General features: G+C 39.6%; 1 protein-coding gene across 1 annotated transcript in view; it reads left to right on the top strand.

Annotated features, from left to right (window-relative positions):
* The window catches only part of GRIA3 (glutamate ionotropic receptor AMPA type subunit 3), a 155,678-nt gene that overhangs the window by 13,405 nt on the left and 120,134 nt on the right, over positions 1 to 22,139 (top strand). The gene's annotated exons all lie outside the window — the stretch shown is intronic.

Raw genomic sequence — 22,139 nt, forward strand, 5'->3', positions numbered from 1 at the left:
GAGCAGGATAAAAACAGAGCGGTCCATCGTAGGGTGTTCCTGACTGAGCGTATGGCTAAGCAAAGGGTGTGGGAACTAGGGCAGCCGTGGTTCCTCAGAGAAACTCAAAGGTTCTTCATCAGTAGGCCACCTTGCCTCCTCAGCTATCCAGGTGGTCCATATCTCTGACTTCAGTAACTAAATTTCAAGCCCCCTTGAATACCCCCTTGTTTAATGTTGCACATATTTCCACTCAGAGCTTTGGGAAGTTTAACAAAATGTTCACGTTCAGCAGAAATAGGTGTCCCTTTATAAATGATGCTGAATATCTCCGAAGTATCTGTAATAGACTGCGTAGAGCAGAATTTGCCAAGGGAAGATTTTGTTTCTCAAATGAAACAAAACAGAGTAAATCAAATAGTCTCTAGTGCGAAGTGCTGACCTTGCTTTTAGCAGGGGACACTTATGCCATCTACATGTCTCAAATTTTCATTTTTCTTTTTTCCTGTTTTCCTGCCCGCCATACGTATTTTTCTAGCTCTGATCCTTTCACTACTCTTCTATTTTTCTCTGCATCCACTTATGGGTTTTGCAGTTCTTTTGTGAATAGAGACTTTGACGTTAAAGGAAGAGCATAGACTTCTCTGTGAAATTTAACTCATTGCTTCCTTTACCTACTTGGATAAATAGTGATAGTGCATACTGAAAAAGATGCCACCTTTTTTCTGAGGCACTCTATAGCTAATCCAAAAAAACTCACTGGCAAAACAGGGTCCTTTGGCTGAAGCACAAAGCTAGCATTTTAGCCTATTATCTGTAAAAATACCCTGTTATTTTTCATGAATAGTGAACCTATCATGAATAGTGATGCTGCTAACCCCCGCATCCTGGTGAGATTCCAGCTTGGATCATTATCAACATAAACCACTTATCTGAATGAAGCTTCCAGGAGAATAAATTATCTGCACTTCCTGTCTTAAATTCTTATTGTGGTGTTCTGCAGCGTTAGCCTTTCTTTCATATAAGATGCCTTTCAGATTTGAGTTGAGGCAATCTCTGCATACGCTGGAGAATACAATTGGATATTAAAGTATATTTTCCCTGCAGGCCTTTCTGAAAAGATTTTATGCTTCCTTGATAATGTCTGGAGATTCCCTGTGTTAATAAGAATTGTTTTGTTAATTGCTTCCAGAGTCTACTGTTCTGGAATACTCTGCATTAATCAGGATCTTTGCATGAATTTAAAAATGGTATTTTTCTTGACAAAATTGCAAGCAGGATTAATATGATTCCTCCTTTTTATTATGTGGTCCCTAAAAATGTTTATATCAGCTCTGTCTATGCCAGGGTTGATTGCTGGATTGAATTCAATTTATTGCAGGGTTCTCTTTAAGGGGATTAAAATGTTCTGGACAGTAACTTACTCCTTGATTACTAATTCTGTTCTGAAGAAGGTAGGGTAAGCTGCATGTAATATATGAATTTATCATTTCGGATTCTCAGAAATTCAGCTGTAGAATTCGGTGTAGGGGAATGCGCTTGCAAAAAGTACCGAAAAGTCCCAAAGGCAGGAAACTTTATTCTGCAGAATAGGTGTAGGAAGGGCACTAGCAGTTTGAGATTCTGCCATACTATCCTGCCAGTCTTTTCTGGATGAAAAATGCTATAGAAGTGTAAAGGATTAAGATCAAACTTCCTGGAGGTTCAGTACTCTCCATGACTTTGTTCTGCATGAGAGAGAAGGGCCTGCAGTTCATATGCTGCCCACTGGCTTCTCTGCTGAGCCTTCCAAGCAAAGGGTCAACTAGGGCCCATCGCGGGAGGGTGGCTCTCTTACAAAGGCCAGCATCCACTACGAACTGTTCAGTGAAGCTGTCATTAGGGACTTTTCATTAGCTAGCAGCACAGGCTGATATTAATCATTTACCTGAAACAGAAAGACTTCATTTGACCAGTTTAGCTGTCTTCCTACCCAGTTTGTTCAGGGTCTTTTGTGACAGATTCCCACTTTAGCTCTGGTCGAGAGAAGTATACAGTACGGTGCTGCAGTGATTACAGTTGCAGGAGTGTAGAGATTTATTCCCGATATAGGGGGGAGGGGAGGGAAGCATCCACTCTGAAACAGTGATGATCAAAACCAATAAAGAACTGGAGCTTGGTCAGCTCACTCATTCTCAAAGAACTGGCTTTTCTTTATGACTGTCCCACGGACAATTTTGCTTTAAAAGTATAATAAACACTTTCATTTTAAAACAGCCATTGACTTTCTCTTTGCAAAGTCAGCCTCCATGGTACAGCTCCTCTTACTCCTCTGAGGCATAGAGGCACCAACAGGGTTGTGAGCTTCCACTGTTTGTCCAGTGTTGTCCTTTGAAGGGAGTTAACGGTTAATGTCATTAATCCTTTCACTGATGGTCCTCATGCTGGAAACAGCCCACTGAAATGCTTTCTTGGCATGGCTGGATATGTTAATTTTGTCTCCACGTATTATATGACAATAAGCTTGTAAATTGGATAATGCTGCAACTTAGTGATTGTTTTAATTGCCACCATATAAATATTGTTGGCAACAGGCTGTAAGAATGAAAAGTGATTGTTTATGGTTATGGATGGAACCATACGACTCTTCAGACCTGGTCCAGCAGCAGTTTGGTTACCTAGACAGTTTATTCAAAGGACCCAGACATTTCTGCAGAGCTCATCTGGAGGAGTTTCTGTGCGGTGTTACACTCTGAAGGAAAGAGTTGAGGTGACGGAGGCTTTGGCTTCGGTTCCTGGGCATCTGCAACAAAAACTGCTGCAGTCCTATGGTGTATTGAGCTCTCTGCAGTGATGTCTCATGGCAGCACAAATCTTACCTTGAAGCAAATGAGTGCCAATTCTAGCTCCTTGGGAAAACTGGTCATCCCTCTGTCTCCCTCTGGAGCACACGCCAGGGAATTTGATTCCTTACTAATAGGTAAAAATATGGTAGAAAACCTCAGTAAGTCCCGATGAGTTAGGAGTTCTTCCTGCAGAGAAGAAATATATTCATAGCCTCAGTTGTGGAGACCCTCTGATCCCCAGGCTTATAGGGTGGGAAGCAGTGTTGCCGTGATGGATCACAGGCCCAACAAGATTGCCAGGGAGAAACAGTCACTTCAACTAGACTGAATGGATCTCTTTCTCAGTGTGGGGATTTGGAAGTTTTCTTTGGGATCTGGACTTGGCAGAGGAGTGGTTTTTTTTTGTTTTTTTTTTTTTTTTTCCCCTTTAGTCAACTGTCTTTAATCCTTTTCCTGTGATTTCTTCTCCTGCCTTGCTTTCAACAGATGGGAGCAGATAGATCATGATTTTTTTTTTTTTAAAAAAAAAAAAGCTATTTCACTTCAGAGAGGCAGTGCACTGGCTTGTGAATGGTACCTTCTGTTCCCCGTCTGCCTGGGTTCACCTCACACCCATCAGCCTGCGCCTTAGTCTCATTCACATTGAGCTCTTTGGGCTATTTGGCTGTGAGAAACTCTTTTAAGGGTGGGCAATTTTAACACTGAAATAGCTTTAAAAAATCCAAACCCTGCTCAGGTTTCCTCAGAGCTGACATTAGTTATCCCCAGGGTAGCTTTATTCAGATCACTGGAGATTTCTCTGAATCCAGTCTGACTTTTGAGATGGTAACAAATCCTTGAGATCATGTGAGTTTCCTGCAGAACCTTCTGCTGTGACATTGGAGGGATCCTCGTATTTTCAGCAGTGCCTATATGCAAATAAAATAATTGGGTGTTTGGAAAAAAACAACAGTAAAATAATTCTTCAGCATTTCATTAGTTTCTTGAAGTCTGACATGCCTTTGCACCAAAATGAAACTCCTCTGCTTTGCAGTGATGAACCCCCTAAAACAAGCAACTGAAATTAGTATTATTTATAGATAACCACAGGCTCATTCATTCCTCTCAAGCTGTTTATTTCTGGGCAGCCCGGTGAAGCTGACAAAATTGCCGATTGTCTGAAATGCTACTGCCAGTCGTTTGAATGAACAGTATTGATTATAGTTACGGGACTATTCATCTCATACTGGCACCTATACAATCCACATACTATGAAAATGTTGTCTCTGTTGACAGCTGGGATATGAAATAATACACTGAATTATACATCCTTATAGGCAGAGTATACATAGACTTTCCTTAATCCAAATTTAAGAATAGTGCAAATTACCTGAAGAGAAACATAATGGAGTGGTGTGCTCCAAAGAGTATTATAACACCTTCAGTAGAAACAGCTGGTAAGCAAATTTATGTTGAATTGAGCTGACGTGGTGAAACCCCAGTGAGTTCTAACTAATCTGAAAAATGCTGTGGAGACTAAGTAAATTTTATTTTATTAAACAAGTAACTGATTGCTTATAGGCCGAAGACCTAAAAGTAACCATTTGTCTACCATATTACCACAGTTTTGTCTTAAAAGCAAAGAAAACTCCGAGGCAACCTCTGTTTGCAGTGCATGTAGTAGCAGTCCTCTGGGTTTATAGCAAGTACCTTCATCTTCCTGATTTTTTATTTAAAAAACACAATGGTTATGTTTGTCTTTACTATCCCTGAAAAGTTTTTCATCATGCAGGCTGTCACTTAATGGTGCGTATCCCATTTGCCTGGGTGCTCCATCACATCCTCCTTTTGATACTGCATTTGCTGGAGAGAAGCTTGGCAGATGGCCCTTCAGCGCAGCTTCTGCCCCGTCGCTGGAACAATCTGTTGTTCTAAAGCAGAATGCTAAACAAAACCAGAAGTTGAAGGAAAACCCCTCTCTTGTCCATATAGGATGTTGTCATCCATTGATAGAATGATTCATATTTTGGAAAAACTACGCTTATTAAGTGAAGATTAGAGTTTTCAAGTAACGTACTTAAAAATTTCCGTTGTCTTGCTCTGTGGTGATAGAGTGATCAAAAATAGATAGACGTGTTCTGAACGTTTTTTAAGTTTCCCTAGCGCTTACTTGATTATGTCTGAAATAACTCCATTGTCTTCAGCAGTTACTCCAGATTTAGACTCTTGCGACCAAGATTAAACTTTCCTCACATCTACCCAAGCTGATTAAGATCTGAGATATTAAGCATAACTTGAATGGTGCATGTTGGTGACCGAAGTAACTTGTAGGATGGCAAATATGTGGTTTTCACATATATTTGCAATTGTAGCAAACTTATGAAATAGTGTATATAAGGTGTCATGTGTAAAATCAGATTCACAGAGTAGATTGACTTAGAATGCCTTATTTAAATGAATAGAAACATGTTTATATCATCCTAATTCTTAAATTGGTACTTAGCAGTTAGTTCTTTATAACAATATCATGGGTAGAAATCTTCACAAACTTGTGTGTTGCTCAGTAGCCAAAAGATCATATTCTTATTCAGCTTCTATGACAATTTTCAAATGGATTTTTTTTGCTTTAATACTTAAAATATTTAAATTTTCAACAGCATAAACTATCAGTTTTCTTAATTGGAAAATCAATTTTTTCTCATGTTCTTTCTTTTTTTCCCATGTTTTCAGATTTTTCTGTACCGATATGTTTTAGCAATGAAAACAAACAAATGAACAAACAAAACCAAAAAAATCCTTCATTTGGGTATCTCCTGTCGTTGGTGTTTCAACTTCTAACAAGCAATTTCTTACTTGTCTGCTGATTTAGAGCAGCAGCTCTACACTTCTGCTTTCTTTTCTTTTATACCCGTCTCTAATGAATATGTGCAATACCACTGTGTTAATTGATAGTGGTTTTGTGGTTTTTTTTTTTTTTTTTTTTTTTCCATTCTTTCTCTAAGAGAAAACCTCCTGTTGTGGGGCAGGGTATTTACACGTTCATCCTCCATAAAAGTTGATGTGAGTTAGCTGAATAAATGTCCTACCTATGTGTGGAAGAATAGCCCCCTGCCCCTACATTGTCAGCATGAAGAGTGAGAGATGGAGTCTTTTGATGATCTGTGCAGTGCAGCAGCTGATAAGATACAGCAGCAAAGATAAAACACAAGCTACTGTATTTGCCAAAATTTAGGGGTCTCTTAGCTGTGAAAGGCTCTACTTAATTGTTGTAGAAGCTTTCCCTGCTGAAATTATGCATCAGGACAGCACAAACTGAGCATTTGTGATGGCTGAACTTGCTCCTGCTGTTCATGAACCAGATATGCTGTAAATGCAAACAGTAGGTGCTCCCCTTACCTCTAATTAAAGCATGTATGCAAGTTTTACTGTTCAGTTGCAGTATCAAGTTACTCAGAAAAGCTAACTTGGGAGTTGAAAAGCAGATATTTTTGCTTGGTAAACTATTCTTGACAGATTTGCTTTTCTGGCGTCCTCAGCAGAAAGGATATTTTTGGAGGAGGTGGAACAAGGTACAGTGGTGAGTCAATCTAGTGCATGCATGCGCTCTCTTCCTCTCTCAATTATGGAAAACCATGATTCTTTTGTAATGCTCACTTCAGAGTAAAGAGGAAAGTTTCCTGGAAATCCTAAGGAAAGGTAACCTTCCCTAAGTAATATTCTCTTCTTTTTATAGAGCTTCGATAAGACTGATTCTCTGTCCTGCTTGTCTTTGACTTATAGCCCAGGGTGCAAGCCCACAAGTATGCACATTTCTGACTTTGCACACATGAATGTTTTCATCAAAATTGAGCAGAACAAATTCCATGAAGCTAGGCGTAAGTGTGAGCATATGGAGAGTTGAGACTCATGGGCATAGATCTACAAACTCTGATGATTATAATTCTGTCTCCTTCTAATACTTACATTGCTGCCAGTATTTTTTTCTAAAAATAACAAGGTCGCTTATGGTAGTAAGGATTATATCTGCTGACTGTCTGGACTCTTAAGAAAATAAAGACAGAGGAGGAAATAGGGGCAATATGAAGAGCTTGAGAGGCTCTTCATATATGGCTAGTAGGTAAAAAGCTTTATGCATGATAGTCTTCAAAAGTCAGTACATTTTTCAATAAACAACTTCTTTGAAAACTCAGAGGTTGGAACTGGACTTTATATTATAATGTCCAAACTTACTTTTCAGCCATTGGTTCAGTGCTATATGAAGTGCTGAACTGGATAGTCTAATTCAGGCCCTTACTTTGATCTTCATTAGTAGCGGTTCCCATCCTGAGCGCCAGTGTGATGGTGCTGTCTCCGCTGTGATCTTCCATTGCATGTCAGCCACGTCACTGTTCTGGGGTGGGGAGGCTGTTTGTTTGGTCTTGCCAGCAAGAGAGAATATATAGGCTTGCTTAGCTTAAATAAGCCTGGTTATTTTTCAGAGGGCACTGATATGATACCTTATCACAGGCCCAAGTTCTTCACCAGTCTTTCCAGTGTCACATATTCAAGTTACTTTCTTCCAATCTTTGGCAATAATGTAACTTTTTAAACAAAAAGAAACCCTGATTATGCTGTTTTAGAGGAAGAATTCTATCTTCTGAATCATGTTTCCTCTCTTGTTTGACATTTTTTCCTTATCTTAAAAAAATATAATTTTTTTTATGTCAACATTTTGTTTTCTGTTGTTTTCCACTGTAATTGCCTCATGAATGAAATGCACATCTCGTGTTTGTGCAAGCATCGAGTTGTACCAAGGATGAAAGGATAACTTTAAAATTACGTGTACAGTGACATCATTGTGTAAAATTTCTGCAATCAGTGATGATTCTTGATAAAGCCATGCAACAATATGATTGCTTGATTCCTGATAAGAGTCTTACAAAGATGAGATCTTTTACGTGTGAGGATTTCCCACTCAATCCCCCCAAATCTCCCACAACTGACATTCATAAATAAATCTTTTAGGAGAAGAATTTAATTAGCTTGCATTTCCCACATCATTTGGTCTAATTAACTGGCTATGTTTTGGATTCCCTTCCTCATTTGGGAAGTTATAATGGACTCTGAAAGTTCTTGTAGGTATAACAGTTTTAGAAATAGACTTCAAAATACTGCTTTTAGAAGGCTACTTCTCTGTAAAGTGTAATTAGTTGCACTTACTTGCTTGATCTGTCATATTTATTCTGCTTAGCTGAAGTCATTAAAATACTAGATCTTACACTTATTTTACAGTTTGAATGATCCTTCCTTGAAAAGGAAGAAATTGGTAAAAGAAATATTTTTATTTTGGTGGTTTTATCTTTATTTCCCAGTGATATACTCTATGATTTTATTCCAGGTTATTTGTATGAAAGTAGGATATTCTCTATTTGAGATTAGTTTAGGGCTTGGGGAGTGGAAGCCACCAAATAAATGAAGGTAAGCTGCACCTTAGGAAAGGACACTAAAGCAAGAAACGTTGTGCTTCTTTATACAGAGGCATGAGGCTGGCCAAGTGCTCTGTTTTAGCACACAACCATGGTGTGTTTGCAGCTGCCATTTGAAAGATTTTTCAGTTGCCGTATCATAGGTTGGCTTTGTGGAAGGGAAGTTTTCTTTCAAAAAACCAGAATTAAATCATACTTGCTTCATTTTTAATCAATCTGTAATTTATATTCATATGTTCACAGCTAGTAAATAATCCTGCTTCCGTCACTCTCTCCTGTTCCCATATTCCCTCAACAAAATAGGGACCTGTTCAGAGTGTTTCTGGTTCCTGTTGACTAAGCAAGAACTAGTGAAGGAGGCTCCTATCATCTGGCCACCATCTGTAGCCATGTAAAAACCAGGAATGCTGGAAGGATGAAAGATTTTTAGTGCCCTGAACACAGATTAGAACAGAATAAAGTCCCAAAGGCTCTGTGATTAAAGAGACACAATGAATCTATGAATTACATATACTCTGTCTGGAAATGTCGTGCTGTCCTTACTTGCAGCACCAAAATTGCTGTTGCTGGAAGAGATTAAAGGGAAAAATAATTTCTTTTTTTTTCTCTAATTTATTTTGCGCATGTAGCAGCAAAATAAATTTTCTGACTGGTTGCAAGATTGCATCTGTAGTTAGTTCCATCATTTTTTATCTTCACGTTTTAATACACTTACAAGAAAGAGGGGAAGAAATACTTATAAAAACATGCTGTTAAATCCATAAAAATTGTTGAGAGAGTTGGGCTAAAACTGCTTTGAAATCATCTTTAAAAACTGACTTTGTTTCCAGCTGAGGATGGAAACAACTACATTAGAAAGGAAGGGAAGAAGAAGCCAGGATAACACAAATTTACTACTTGAACAATGGAAAATAAACAGCTGTTTAAATAAGGTGATTCAAATCCTGCTTGCTTTCCCTAACAGGATAGCTTCAATAGAATTTCATTTAGGACCAGTTGCACTGGGCTATGGAGTAGTGGAGAGCTGGGATAGTATGTGTTTGGTTTTTAAATGAATTTGGTGGTTTCAAACTATCTGGGAATTTGCTGTCCATGGTGTCTGGCGCTTGGTTTCGATATGTATCAAGACTTCTTGAAACTGGAATGACTCTATGCTTAAACTAACCAGTGACAACCTACCTGTGTTTGAATTTTTGTCCTCCACCCCTTGCTCCAAACTTCTATTAGTTTAGTAGAAAACCACAGAGGACAGTAGCTTGTTATGTGTTCGTGCAGAAGCTTCTGGGTTCAGAGCAATCCTCCAAACCAGAAAGGAAATTACAAGTGTATCATCATAATTGGAAATATTAGAAAAAAATATGGAGTAGTAAATGTTTCACATTTACTTAGTGGAGATTCAACAGTGGATTTAGCTCCAGAGGTAAAGAACAGCATAGTGGAGAGGTCTGAATCCCTGTTCCTCTTTAATAGGTGATCACACTAGAGCAGAGGGTTAATAACATTGTCTGAGCTTCTTGGGGAAACTTGAAGAGCTGGTGAATTCATCAGTCCTTTTTATGCAGCTCCACTGGAAGATTTAAATATTTGTGTCTTTGATTTATTAAATTATTATGAGAAAGTCATTCTGTTGTTATCAGATTCATTTGTTTCATTGCAAGTTTCTATTCTATTTTTGTTATAGGAAGGTTTTGTCTCACTGGTAACATTGCCAGTGGGAAGAAAGGCATGGATTAGCTCATGTAAATGAAAAACATATAGAGACAATCGGAGTACAAAGAAGTCTTCTGTGCCTGTAGCTGACATTTCTTGGAAAATGAAGCCTCTTGTGCCTTTTATTATAGTCTGGAGAGACACTTCATTTAGTCAATATATTTGAAAAGCTATACTACCTGAGTTCACCAAATAAATCTATTCCAAAGACCACAAAAATTTTCAAGTCAAAAAATAATCTGTTGATGGGCCATTTTGAAAGGATTGATGCTGTCAGTGAGGTTGCTTGAAAATCAGACTAGGAAAATTCCATAACAGTAACCTAGTACTACCTCCCTACAATGTTTTGCTTTAAATAAATATACCTTCAGCTTATTGCAGTACTTTCTTTTTAATGCGGTTTTGATAAGCGGTGTAGAACTACATAAGAAAGGGAGGTATATGTGTCTCTATATACATTTACATATACATGTGTGTATATATCTTGAGTTTTAGATCTTGAGTTTGTGATGAGCTGCTTTCAGCCAAATGACATGAGTGCTTATCTTGATGGTATTGTATTGTTCTTAGCAAAGGAAAAATATTTATTCTAAATTTAAACAGGAATTGACTCTCACATTTGCAATTTAGTCAGTCATTAACTTATAAACCTGGAAGATACTGTGAATTAACCTGTGAAAAATTAGAAAAGCAGAAACTTTATTTGTATTTGGTAGGCCATGGGTAAGCTTAGTTAAAAATAAGGCATTTATGATCTCCAAATGAAGTCACATATCAGGTTGCTATGCACAATGGCAAACTTTTTTTTTTTTTTTTTAAGATTATTTGAAAGAGAGCTGAAAAGTGAGTCAAGATTATTGAAGTTGTGGAATGGTTCTTTTCATACTGCCATCTCTGGCTGCTGGGAATAAGGGCTTTCTCTACCTGCAGAACCTCGTTGTGTGTACCCACCTGAAGCTATGCAGAATTTACAGTCACTAAGATCTTTCCCTCTGCAATTGCTATATCCACAGAGTGCAAAGCTTGTTTGAAATAAGTCAGAGTTCCAGAAAAGTCTTCCATGGTGCACTGAAATTCTGTGGCCAGGTCTCTGCGCTCTAGTGGAGGGAGGTCTTCATGAGCCCTGAGAGATGCCAGCAGGATACCAGCATCTTCGAGTCCCTGTGATTGTCTCCTCTCATCCTGTTAGCTCGTGGTGTTTTGTAAGCCAATGCCATTTGTAGAGGATCCCCATGCAGCAGAAAGATAATATTCCTGAGCACTGACAATTGTCAGGTGATGCAAACGTATCCACAATGACCGGAAAAAGAGGGAGGTGCAAGGATCTCATGGAGACGCTGGAATGAAGCTGCCTGTTCCTTAGAGCAGTTTAATTCAGTCATTGGCCTCTTGGACCACGGTGATGAAGACTAAGAGTAACCAGTAATGGGGTGCAGGCCTTCAGGTAACAAGTGCCACCTTCTGCAAGGAGCTTGTCCTGCAGCTTGCCACAGAGGTTCAGCAACTGTGCAGTCATGTTAGCACTTCCTGTAGCAAAGAAATTCAGTGCTGTCACCCAAACTGCTGCAGTTAAGCTGGTTGGTGCCAGTAGATTGGCTACAGGGGCTGCTGTCACAGAGGTACACGCTGCTGTTTTCAGGCTGTCCCCCTCAGCTTTGTACTGATCTAGAGCATTGCTGGATTTACACAGCTATGTGTGAGCGGCTGGTAAAAGTCATCTGCTTGTTCTTTGCCTGTTCGTGGGAGTATTTTCTTATGGTACTGCAGGGATGGATTGATTACTGTGGAGGGGTCACTGCACTGGCTTACGGAGAGAGGAGTCTATAGTGTATTGCTCTTTAAAATCTGTACTTCTTTTCTGACACAAGGATTGGAGTTTTTGCTACTGAGACTGGAGAAGACATGGATAGCATTGCGATTCCTTTGTTGTGTTGGAGACCTCCCTGCTTCCTGAGTTTATGCAGTTCTGCATGAGGCTTGGAGTTGTTTAGTGTATGCGAAGAAGGTAGTAGCAGATTTATTGACTGTTGTGATCAGCTAGAGAGGAGTATTTTCTAGATGCTTCTAATAAATGCTACTATTACACAAGGATGTGAATTAATGCTAATGTATCTCTGAGGTTGGAGCCATCTCTGTGAACCAAGAGAGCTGAGGAAAGAGATGGAAAATAGGCCTGATAGATGATTAAAGAGTAGGTTGAAGGGAAGAAGTTTCCAAATGTTTCAAGCAACAGTTACTTGAATGTGTATTTTATTTACATATAAAGGAAGGTTATGTAAAAACAGGCCTATAATTGAAATACAATATGAATGATTAAATCAAATCATGTAGCAGGATCTCAGAATACGAACATATGAAAAAGACTGCAGGGAGCATCTGGGCTGGTAGCTTTCTCCTTATAGCACTGGAAGTTACAGGAGTCCTCTCATTTTCTCTTATGCTACCAAGAAGCTTGAGCTATTGAGAGAAGGGAGAAAGGGTTGTTCTTTAACGTCACAGGATGGCAGGTGAATTCCTGTTGGCAGAGATTTTAGTAGATGATGACAGGGAGAGACGAGGCATCACTGAAGGGGGGTAGGGGGCTCTTACCAGGGTTAGTCTTGTTTCATTTGGTTCTCAGCCTCTAATTCAGAGAGCCTTGTGTGCATACTTCAGTCTGTGCCTCCACAGCAAAACACTTAAGTGGGTACTTAAATGTATGCATGCAGCTTTGGGATCCAGGAGGCTTACCAAAGGGCTGTGGGTGTCACTGAAGCAGCTGTGAACATGTATACTAAGTGTTTCTTGAGCTGCACCTTGTTTGAGAGAAACTCCAGTGCTGCCCACACTACTGAGCTCTCATGGTGCACCAGTGCTAGGGATCTGGTTAGGACTGCTGGGACTAAAGGGCTGCTAGTGTGGCTTTGGCACGAGGCTTTTAGGTCTTTATCAAGAGAAGATAGGAACTCCACTCTTTTGTCACCATCATGCATTCCTCTGTAGGCCGTGGGTCTCATACTGCCCCTGGTGATTAACCAAACTGTTCTCTGCACGTAAATGTAGTAGGGTCTTGCACAGAACAGCAATGGAGTTCCACTAGATTAACATTTCACTATGCCATTAGCTGAGAGCAGAATTTGAACCAATATTCAAAGCTGCAACAATCTGTCCAAACACCCTGAGATTAACAAATAATTTCAAGATAGGTCCATTGTCTCGCTTGTCTCCTCCTTTGAAAGGGCAGGAGTCTGTTAAGAATTAACACGTAGCAATGTGACTTTTCTTTCACTATCAAGCTCTTGCTATATCATTTCCATCAATTCTGGCTTGCATGTTATTCAGCTGTGCACCAGACAACTCTTTCGTAATGTGCCAATTAACCCAGCTTGATAAATAGTGATTATGCATAATTTATACAGAATAATATTCTCATCATTCTCTGTAAATAAGGCACTGGCTTAGCTGAGGGCAGTGGGCTGTGAATTATTGTCAGATGTGATCCTGAAGGTCTAGGAGACTGGCTGCAGAAAGGACTCTTTGGACTGTAAGGCAGAGAGAAATGATACCAAGAATAAAACTAAATGAAGGGCATGAGGAAGGGGAGAGGAATTGTTTTTTATAAGGGACTTTGAGATTTTATTTTTGTCATTCTCTAGCTTGCTTTTTCAGTAAATTGAACAAGTCTTTCAGTCCTACTCCAGCTGTCACTGAAGTCTGTGAGAGCTTCTCCAATGACTTTGGGTAGCTGGATTGGACCCCTAAGAAGCATCTTAGCTTTAGCTGGCTGCTGACTCCAGGTTTTCACAGCCATTTTGTTTCCTCTTTGGCATTAGCTGTCCAGAGCCTCTCAGGCTGATAAGCTGACACCACAAGAAGCAGGTGAGAATTGCTTAGCCCCCAGAAGCTCAAGTAATCACAGAGAGGGACACTGGAAAAGTGAAATCCAATCCACCGATCCAAGGTGTGCCTGCAGCAGCAGCACTTGCTGGGAAACTGTTGCAAAACCGCCGGGAAGGTGCAGTAGAGCCTGTTGCTTTGAGTAAACAGAGCTGTCCCTCGGCCAGTACCGTGCACTGTGCTGGCATGGGTAGAGCCCACTGGGAACTGCGGCTAGAGGCTGCTCACAGAGCTGCTGTGCTGGCGATCACATTCCTTCTCTCCTTGGACAACCTTAATCCTGGCCTTTACCTCATGGTGAATTTTACCCAGTTCAGTGATTCCAGGTGTGTTTTCTATCTCATACTATGTAATATATCCCTACAGGCCTATAAATGGCACCACCTCAGCAGTCTCAGCTCATCTTTCATCACGCTGCCAGAGTCTTGCTTTGATTTATTGCCTTTCACTGCAGTGGCCCAGGATGAAGTCAACTTCTGAAATCACTTGGAAAAGGATCTGCTGAGCAAGCATACATTTAATAAAATGCCTGCCTGTTTCTAGTTCCTCCATACTGGGATGTTCCAGTGAAATGAGGAAGAATCCCCTTCAGAATAGTGGGCTGCTATAGATAGCTTGCAGTAGCTTCACAATTGCGAGGCACAGCTTTGTGTTTGACTGTTAAACTTCGTGGAAACAAGCCTAACATTGTGCAGTGCCCTCAATCTGAAAAAGGTCTGCCACTTTCTGATGAATGGGATTTTTATTTTTCTTTATACTGCAAAACACTTGCTTCTTTCTCAGCTTTTTGTTCAAGGTATTGACCAAACACGTGGTGTATGTCATCATCTCTTAAAATGATAACAGTTACTTTGGATACTCCTTATCTATCAATTCTTGTCTAATTCACAGGAGAAACAATTTTCTGAGCACGTCCTTTTGTTCTACAGCAGTATGTTTAATGTCTTGTGGAACTTTTATTATTAGTATAAAATTATAGAAACATAATTTTATGTTGAACTATTAAATGTTACTATGCATTTATTAGAACATGCATATTAGCAGAGTATACTGGCTGCCTGTAAATTAATTGGTGCTAAATTTCCTTGTGTTTTATTTCTGTGAATAACTTTTGAAGAAACAGGGTTTTTTTCATATTTTTCCTCTTACCAACATTTTTTAGAAAAACTGCTTTAGAAAATGAGAGAAATAATTACAATCCAAAGTAGTAATCATAGCATGCTGGCATAAGTTCTTAGTCTAAAAAGTAAAACATTTCAAATGGTGCAACAAATGGAGACAAGTTATTTAGCTCAAGTATGTGTTATATGTGTGTTGCTTGTATACCATGTTTCCAGCTCATGCTTTATGACTAATGCCTACAGAGTCTCAGAAGTGGAGAATACAAATGATCATTATTTGTTGTTAATATGCGTAGATTCTGTTAAGGAAAACCTTTGCCAGGTTCTTGTGACTTTCTCCAGTACAGTGGGTACTACCTGATACATAAGAGGAAAGAAAATCTCTCTAAGCAGGTACTGTAGTATTCTGGTTAGCACTTATTTAAGTATAGTCCTCAAATACTTAACTCGTTTTTTTAAATCATCCTCCAAAAATTAATTATCTTTTGTGGCACATCTGTATCTCCACTTACCTTTAATCCATTTTAAGCTTTAAACCTCTATTTTGGTTTCATTAGACTCCAATAGATTATCCTTCAAATTCAGCAATGGTAATCTGTTTAATATTCTTTCAAAAGAAATGTTCTCCTAGACCATTGAATCCTGGATGTTTTAAAGATCAATATGTAACAGTGATCCCAGAATACTGACAGCGTAAAACGTTTTTGTAATTTGGACATGCTGATAACGGACCAGCATTTTTCTTGGATACTGGACAAGCAGACTACTTGGTTTCTTCAGACATCATAAATACGTTGCAAGTATGGAGATTTCAAAGTGTCAAGTGAAATTTTATGAAAAGTGAAACAATTATGAAAATTTGGTAGGTTATTTGAGTGTGATGCTTACTTTGTGCTTGAGTTTTGTCCAGTTTCTACATAATTTTTAGCTTTGTGGCCAGTCGTTTAAGAGAGGTAGCAAAGTGGCTAAGATGGTACTTAGGCAGATTAGGAACTGGCAGCTGAGCAAAAGCAGCGAAGGTAACATCGTGTATTCCAAGGTGCTCTGTTTACCTGCAGTGTGCTCTCTGACCGAGTAAAGCACACCTTTTAGAAAGCTAAGCACACTTTAGCTTTGCCTTTCTCAGGACAGTAACAGCCTAAATTCAGCCTAAATCTCTATCTTACAAGGTGGTGTTCAAGGGTTTCCCATGGCACAGGACACTTAAATGTTAATTAAATTTTGTAAATACCAAAGGTTTTCTTGCGCGCAAGTCAAACTGATAAGTTTAGGACAGAAGGGTTATGGCGCAGGTTTGCCTTTTACTCGCTAAAATTATGCTAATAGAAAAAAAACCATCAGACCAGTATGCAGTTAAGTTCCCTTTCTTCTGAAAGCTTTCTGGGTCCATGCCTTTCCTTAGCCTTTCTAAGGGAGTCTGACTTTAGCCACGCTCTTCGTCTTATGAGCAGTCATTGCAGCTCTTGGCAGGCTACTGTTGGCATCATGGTATGTATGAGACTTCTTGCTTCTCACTGTTAGTGTTCCTACTAGCACTGTTAAAGCCTAAGTGGCCGATTTTTATTGCTTGCAAGCTGGCATTTTTCATATGCTCATAAAATTCTCACAAATGTTTCAATCAGTGCGAAGAATAGATCCAACGTGCTGCATATTCACGTACATTGTTAGATTTTTATTTGACGGTAGTAATACATATGAAGGCCAAAATGCATAAAACGTAATGAGTGGAGTCATGTATGTCATAAATAACTGGGCATATGGATACAAACCAAGGTTGTAGTAATCTATTTGTGCAGCGCCCGGTACCCAGGAGCTGTAATTGAGAACAAGATCCCAAAGTGGTCCTGAAAAATGAATAATAAACAAACTGTCTTTAGAGACTGTTCTGTTGGGCTGAAGTCAATACAGAATGACAAAATTGATCTACATTGCGGTTTTGGCCAGAGAATGATTGGGGATGCTTGGATCTGAGCATTTATTTTGAATTGCTTTCCAATAAAGGGTTTAAAATATGAATGGATTAATCCTTATGCTTTTCATCTGCAATTTAGTAATAAGCTTTTTCCCCAAAGCAGGTGCCTGAGTGTTCTGGGTTTTATCTTATCAGCTCTTCTACAAAGAAATGCAAAATAAAGAATATGTAAATACATAAAGAAGGTACTAGATAGAGCATAGTATGTCTGAGGAGTTTTTCCTCTGTATGAAAAAAGAAATATATCACTTTGAAAAGTCTTTTGTCTTAAATGAAGTAACAACTGTAGGTCATGCTTTTGGTTTGCTCTCTATAGTGAGTTTTTTTGTTTTTTTTTTTTAATATTGTAAGATCACGTCCTTTATTAGGTAGGACAAGAAGTGAAGTTATGGCCAGCATCCTAGGAGAATGTGGATCTGATTCTGTGTTGCAACTTCCTTGATTTACTCCTACCCCTAACCCCCCATGAATATTAACCATTTCAAAAATTGACGTTTTCAGAAATGCTTTTTTTGTTGGCTGAATTTTAAACAGCTAAGTGGAATCTTTTCTTGGCAGAATTCAGTGTTTTAAAAATTTAACTGTAAAAGCTAATTTTATTGGCTATAGATAATTGCAGTTCAATTCAGTTTCAATTCTTAATATGGTGAGTTTGTCTTTAAGGCAAGTTGGCAAATCCAATAGCCTAGAGCAGATTAGCCCCCCCAGAGGAGCTCGTCCCGTGTTCCTGGGCACTGCTCTTGGGGCTCAAGGACGAGAGAGGGTGTCTTTTCAGTGTGTTAAAACAAAAGAGGGGAGAAAAGCAGTGGAGGCACTGGCAGCCTCTCTGAGAATCATGTGCTTACTGTATGAAGTGGAGTTGATGATAACCCGTGTATCACTGCAGTGAGGAAGTCGTAGGATGGAGCCTCAGACGGAGCAAAGCGGCGAGCCTGTGCTCGGACATGTGTATTACTCCGTTACAGAGTAGCCCCGTTAGTCTGCTGGCAGGGAGAATTGTGTGGCGTCCAAGGCAATTGGCAGAGCAAAGTGGAGGGAATAAAATTATTCCACAGTTGAGGGAAGTGCAGAACACAGAGCTGAGGAACTGGCATGGGCAGCCCACAGCACTGTCGGTTGTGACTGTGCTCCTCCTGAGAGCTTCGTCCCAAAGAACCGTGTAATTATCAGTTAAACAGACCTTACAGTGCCCCTTTGACCTAGGTTAATTTTCAGACCCATTTCATAAGAAACTGATATGAACAAAGTGGAAATGACTTGTCCATAGAAACAGTAATGGAGAAGAAGTAGTGTTTGTAACGTCCAGCTCCTGATTCCAGAGCCGCTTGGCTGGACTCCCCTGGGCAGAAAGGCGCCATGCACCGCATTTGTAAGCATCCTGTGTAATGCTGAAATGCCAGGCACTAACGACACTATCCAGGTGAAAAGGTGTGTTAAAGTCCATTCATTAACATCCTCTTCCTATTGATGTTCCCCACCTTTTCATCAAACAAGCAAGATCCAAACCCTACTTATAAATGTTTTTAGTAATGCTTCAGTTGCTTATAGAAAGAACTGAAGAACTGGATTTTTTTTTTTTTTTAAGTGCCGGAGATTTGATGATTTGACTTTAGCTTCCAGCCAACACATAGTAGAAATGTCAGAGCCTATGCAACCTTGCTGTGTCAGGAACATTCACAGTCACTAGAAGGTAGGGGAACTGAATAGTGTTAGAAAGCAAAAATAAATTCTAAAAAGATACAAAACGTTCACTAACTTGTGTGAAATGGGGCATCTTTTTGAGATTTTGGCCTGGAGCCTTCCTGCGGTCTGTGCGTGTGTCGGGGGGGGGGAGATCATATGTGGTTAATCTCGGCACGTTTCTGTGGCGGGATGATGTAACTGGAGGGAGAGGGAGTTGCTGGGAAAGCAGAAGTCGGTGTTTTGTTCCCTTACACTCACGTTTAGGATGGCTGAGCAGCCAATCACTGCAGAAGCAGAGATTTTTATTTAAGTACGGAGGGGTTTTATTGTTTTTTTTGGAAAGTCTGTTTACCACTGTGATAAGCATGCGGCCCTGAGCATTTTCTTCCCTTGACAGGAAACACGTCTGTCTCTCCTGACCCTAACGTTCCTTGGCTGCTTGTGACTTGCTTCAGGATTTACAGGCTTCTGGCATACTGTCCCAGCCTCTTCTGAAAATGATAGCACATGGCAGCAAACTTGCTCTGAGAACAGGCCCATATTCAGCTCTCCATCAATAGCTGGATCTGCATTGCTCCTGATGTCAGAATTTTATTATCATCCTCATTTGTGTAACAGTTACTCTACTTCTGTCCTTTTCTTATGACATCTCATCAGGTAATAGAGAGACCTGGCTGCGTGCCGTCCCTAGAAATGGACACACATCCACAGTGTTAGAAATGATAACTGTAATTGAGAACAATTTCTCAATGATACAGCTCAGCGGAAAAAAGACATGCTTTTTTGAAGAATGAGCTTGCATCAGGATTTGTCAAAATCACTTCTTTAACAACCGAAGTGTGTGTTTGACCATCTGCATTTTTCAAATAGAGAAAAATAAACATAAATCAATTGTGATTAATTAAGGAAAAATACCAAAATTCTTACTCAAGCATGGAGATTTTTCCGATTGTAAATAGAAAGTAGTTGAAGATAGGGTTTAGATAGTAATTACATCTGCTTCTTTTAAATTAGCCTTACGGCTCAATGATATCAAGTTGGTAAGGTAGTTAAAATGAATGTAATGATGTATTTGGTTTTTGGAAAGCAAGGAAAAAGATGCCCATGGGTTCATGGACATTCAATAGGTCCATCTGATTATATAAGTAATTAGATCACAGAGTAAACAAAACCTGATGCTGCAGAACCATAACAAAATTGTAAGTCCAAAAATGCAATTGGATGTTGAGGACTGAGATAATAAGCGTTTTATCTTCCCATTACAAAAACGAAGGTTTACTTGCCCTTTAAATGGGCCAATAACATCAAATTGGCACCTTACAGTGTTTTCAGAGTAGATAGTCAGGAAGCCTAAGCCATAACAAAAGTAGTAGAGCTTAAGAGCTTTGGAGCTTAAGAGATGCAGATATTCAAAAGCAATGCTGGCACTGAAGACAGATACTGTGTAGAATATCTAAAGATCTGTAGTAAAGATAGGCATGAGCCAGGGGAAATAAGATTGGACAAGGGGTGCTCTTGTTAGAAGATATTGTTGATGATCCTCCAAAGGTTTTATGAAAAATAGTTGCAAGTATCTGAAAGGCCAAATGAGAAGTAGTGTCATCTGCACTGGGACAGTCCGTGTGAGCAATAGCTCCTTGCTGGTTGTTAGATACTGTTTGGCAAAGACCCTGCTGCATAGTCAGACTGCTCAGACTGTGATTTCGTTCTCTGTTTACTCACAAATAGAGAACAGGCCCTTTGCCTAGATGAGCACAGGCTGCTATGAAAATAGATATAAGAGTTTTAAAACAGTGATGCAAGACAGAATTTTGTCTAAGAGGCAAAGACGCTGAACCATTTTCAAATCTTTGACCGCAGTGCCGGTATCAGGCATAGGTGGCAAATATTTAAGAAGGGAGAAGGCAAGCTGGAGCGCGTCCCAGCTGGCCCCCGGCGCAGGGCGGAGGAGCTGGTCTGAGCTGAGCCAGCCAGTGTTGCATACCCATGTTTGGCATCACCCCAGGTCTCTCCAGTGACCCTACAGGATGTAGGAACTAGCAGTCCTAATAAGAGACGGTCTATATTGTTGATTTTGTTCCTGCTCTTAGGTACCATGGTAGGCTTTCTGAGAACCCTTGTGAATCTTCTTTCTGATACTGAGTCCCTGTAACTTCCAGGGATTTCAGTAGAGTTCAGTTGAAAAGTATTCCAGAGCCGTATACATGGCATGAAATAACAGGGGAATCCAGGGTCATGTGAAATACATTGGAATTTTAGGGTCAGGAAACTGGAAATATATTTTGTTTGAATTCCAGAAAGGGAGATTTTCCATTTTTTCCTGGAAAACAGTCTCTTTACTTTCTCCAAATAAAAAACTAGCAAACTACTAAAATAGGCCACTAATAAATATGTAGAAGGCGGCTGATCTGTGAGGTACTTACTCAGTGTGTGTGAGGACACTCAGGTTCTGCGGGGAGCTAGTCCCACTTCAGAGGATGTTCCCATATTCCTCAGAAGTAGAGGGGTTTATGCCACTGAAATGGTTTGAATACTGCCAGGCTTTCTAATGTAGTCTTTATTTTTCCCCTTCTTTTCAACTGTACTTTAGTGCCTTTTATTTGTTACTTCAGCTGGTAATTTTTATGGTAGCTTTTCTACTTTATACCCTGGTACATAGCTTAACCAAATGCCTTTTGAAACACTGTATTTAATTACTCAGTCGTGCCTCTGGGAATCAATCCTTGCTATATTATGACGTATTTTATATCTTTTCTTTACTATTGTTGAGAAGTTTAGCAAACTTTTCTTTCAGAAACTGATACTTCTTATTCCCTATTTGTGCCTCACATGTATCTCTCTATCGACAGCAGCTGTACTTTGAAGCTGGTATCCACCTCTGCTCATGTCCTGTTACAGTGGCTTTTTTAAAAATAAAAAAAAAAAAAAAACATAGCATTTCTGTTTTTGCATCAGGATGCCCAGGAAGAAAATCGAATTTTCACCCATGAGTAGCTATTTGAGGTGTTATCCATGATGCTGTGTCAATGAGCCGGTATTGTGGAGAATTCTTTTTAAAATTACTTTAACAGGCTTTAGTGATTCTGAATGGTAGCGTTTATGCTAAGTACCATGATGGTACTTTTGAAGATGATGCTGTCTCTTTCTGTGTAGAAGTCATGTCATCTTTATAGGTAATTGCTTCCCCTTGCTTTTTGCAAAGTTAAATAGGCAGTTTTTTGGCAAAGGTGGTTAATGGGGCTCATTGAAAATTTCTTTTGCTGATTTCCATTCTTGACAAATGAACTTTTTAGACTGAGTGATCATTTTCATTGGAAATTTGTTATTTTTTTTTGTTACAAATGGGACTTGCTCATCTCCATTCAGAAATGTTTTGATTTAGAAGTGCTGCTGTGCTATACAGTACTTTGGTTGTGTCACGATCACATCATCTTTATTATGGAGCAGAGGCCCAACCTCTCCCAGGAGGCTCCTTTGCCACCTGCAGTGGCATCTCTCTCCATGAGAAGAACACAGGCTCACAGGAGGT

Source organism: Rhea pennata, chromosome 11, assembly GCF_028389875.1.
Source record: "Rhea pennata isolate bPtePen1 chromosome 11, bPtePen1.pri, whole genome shotgun sequence".
Lineage (NCBI taxonomy): Eukaryota > Metazoa > Chordata > Aves > Rheiformes > Rheidae > Rhea > Rhea pennata.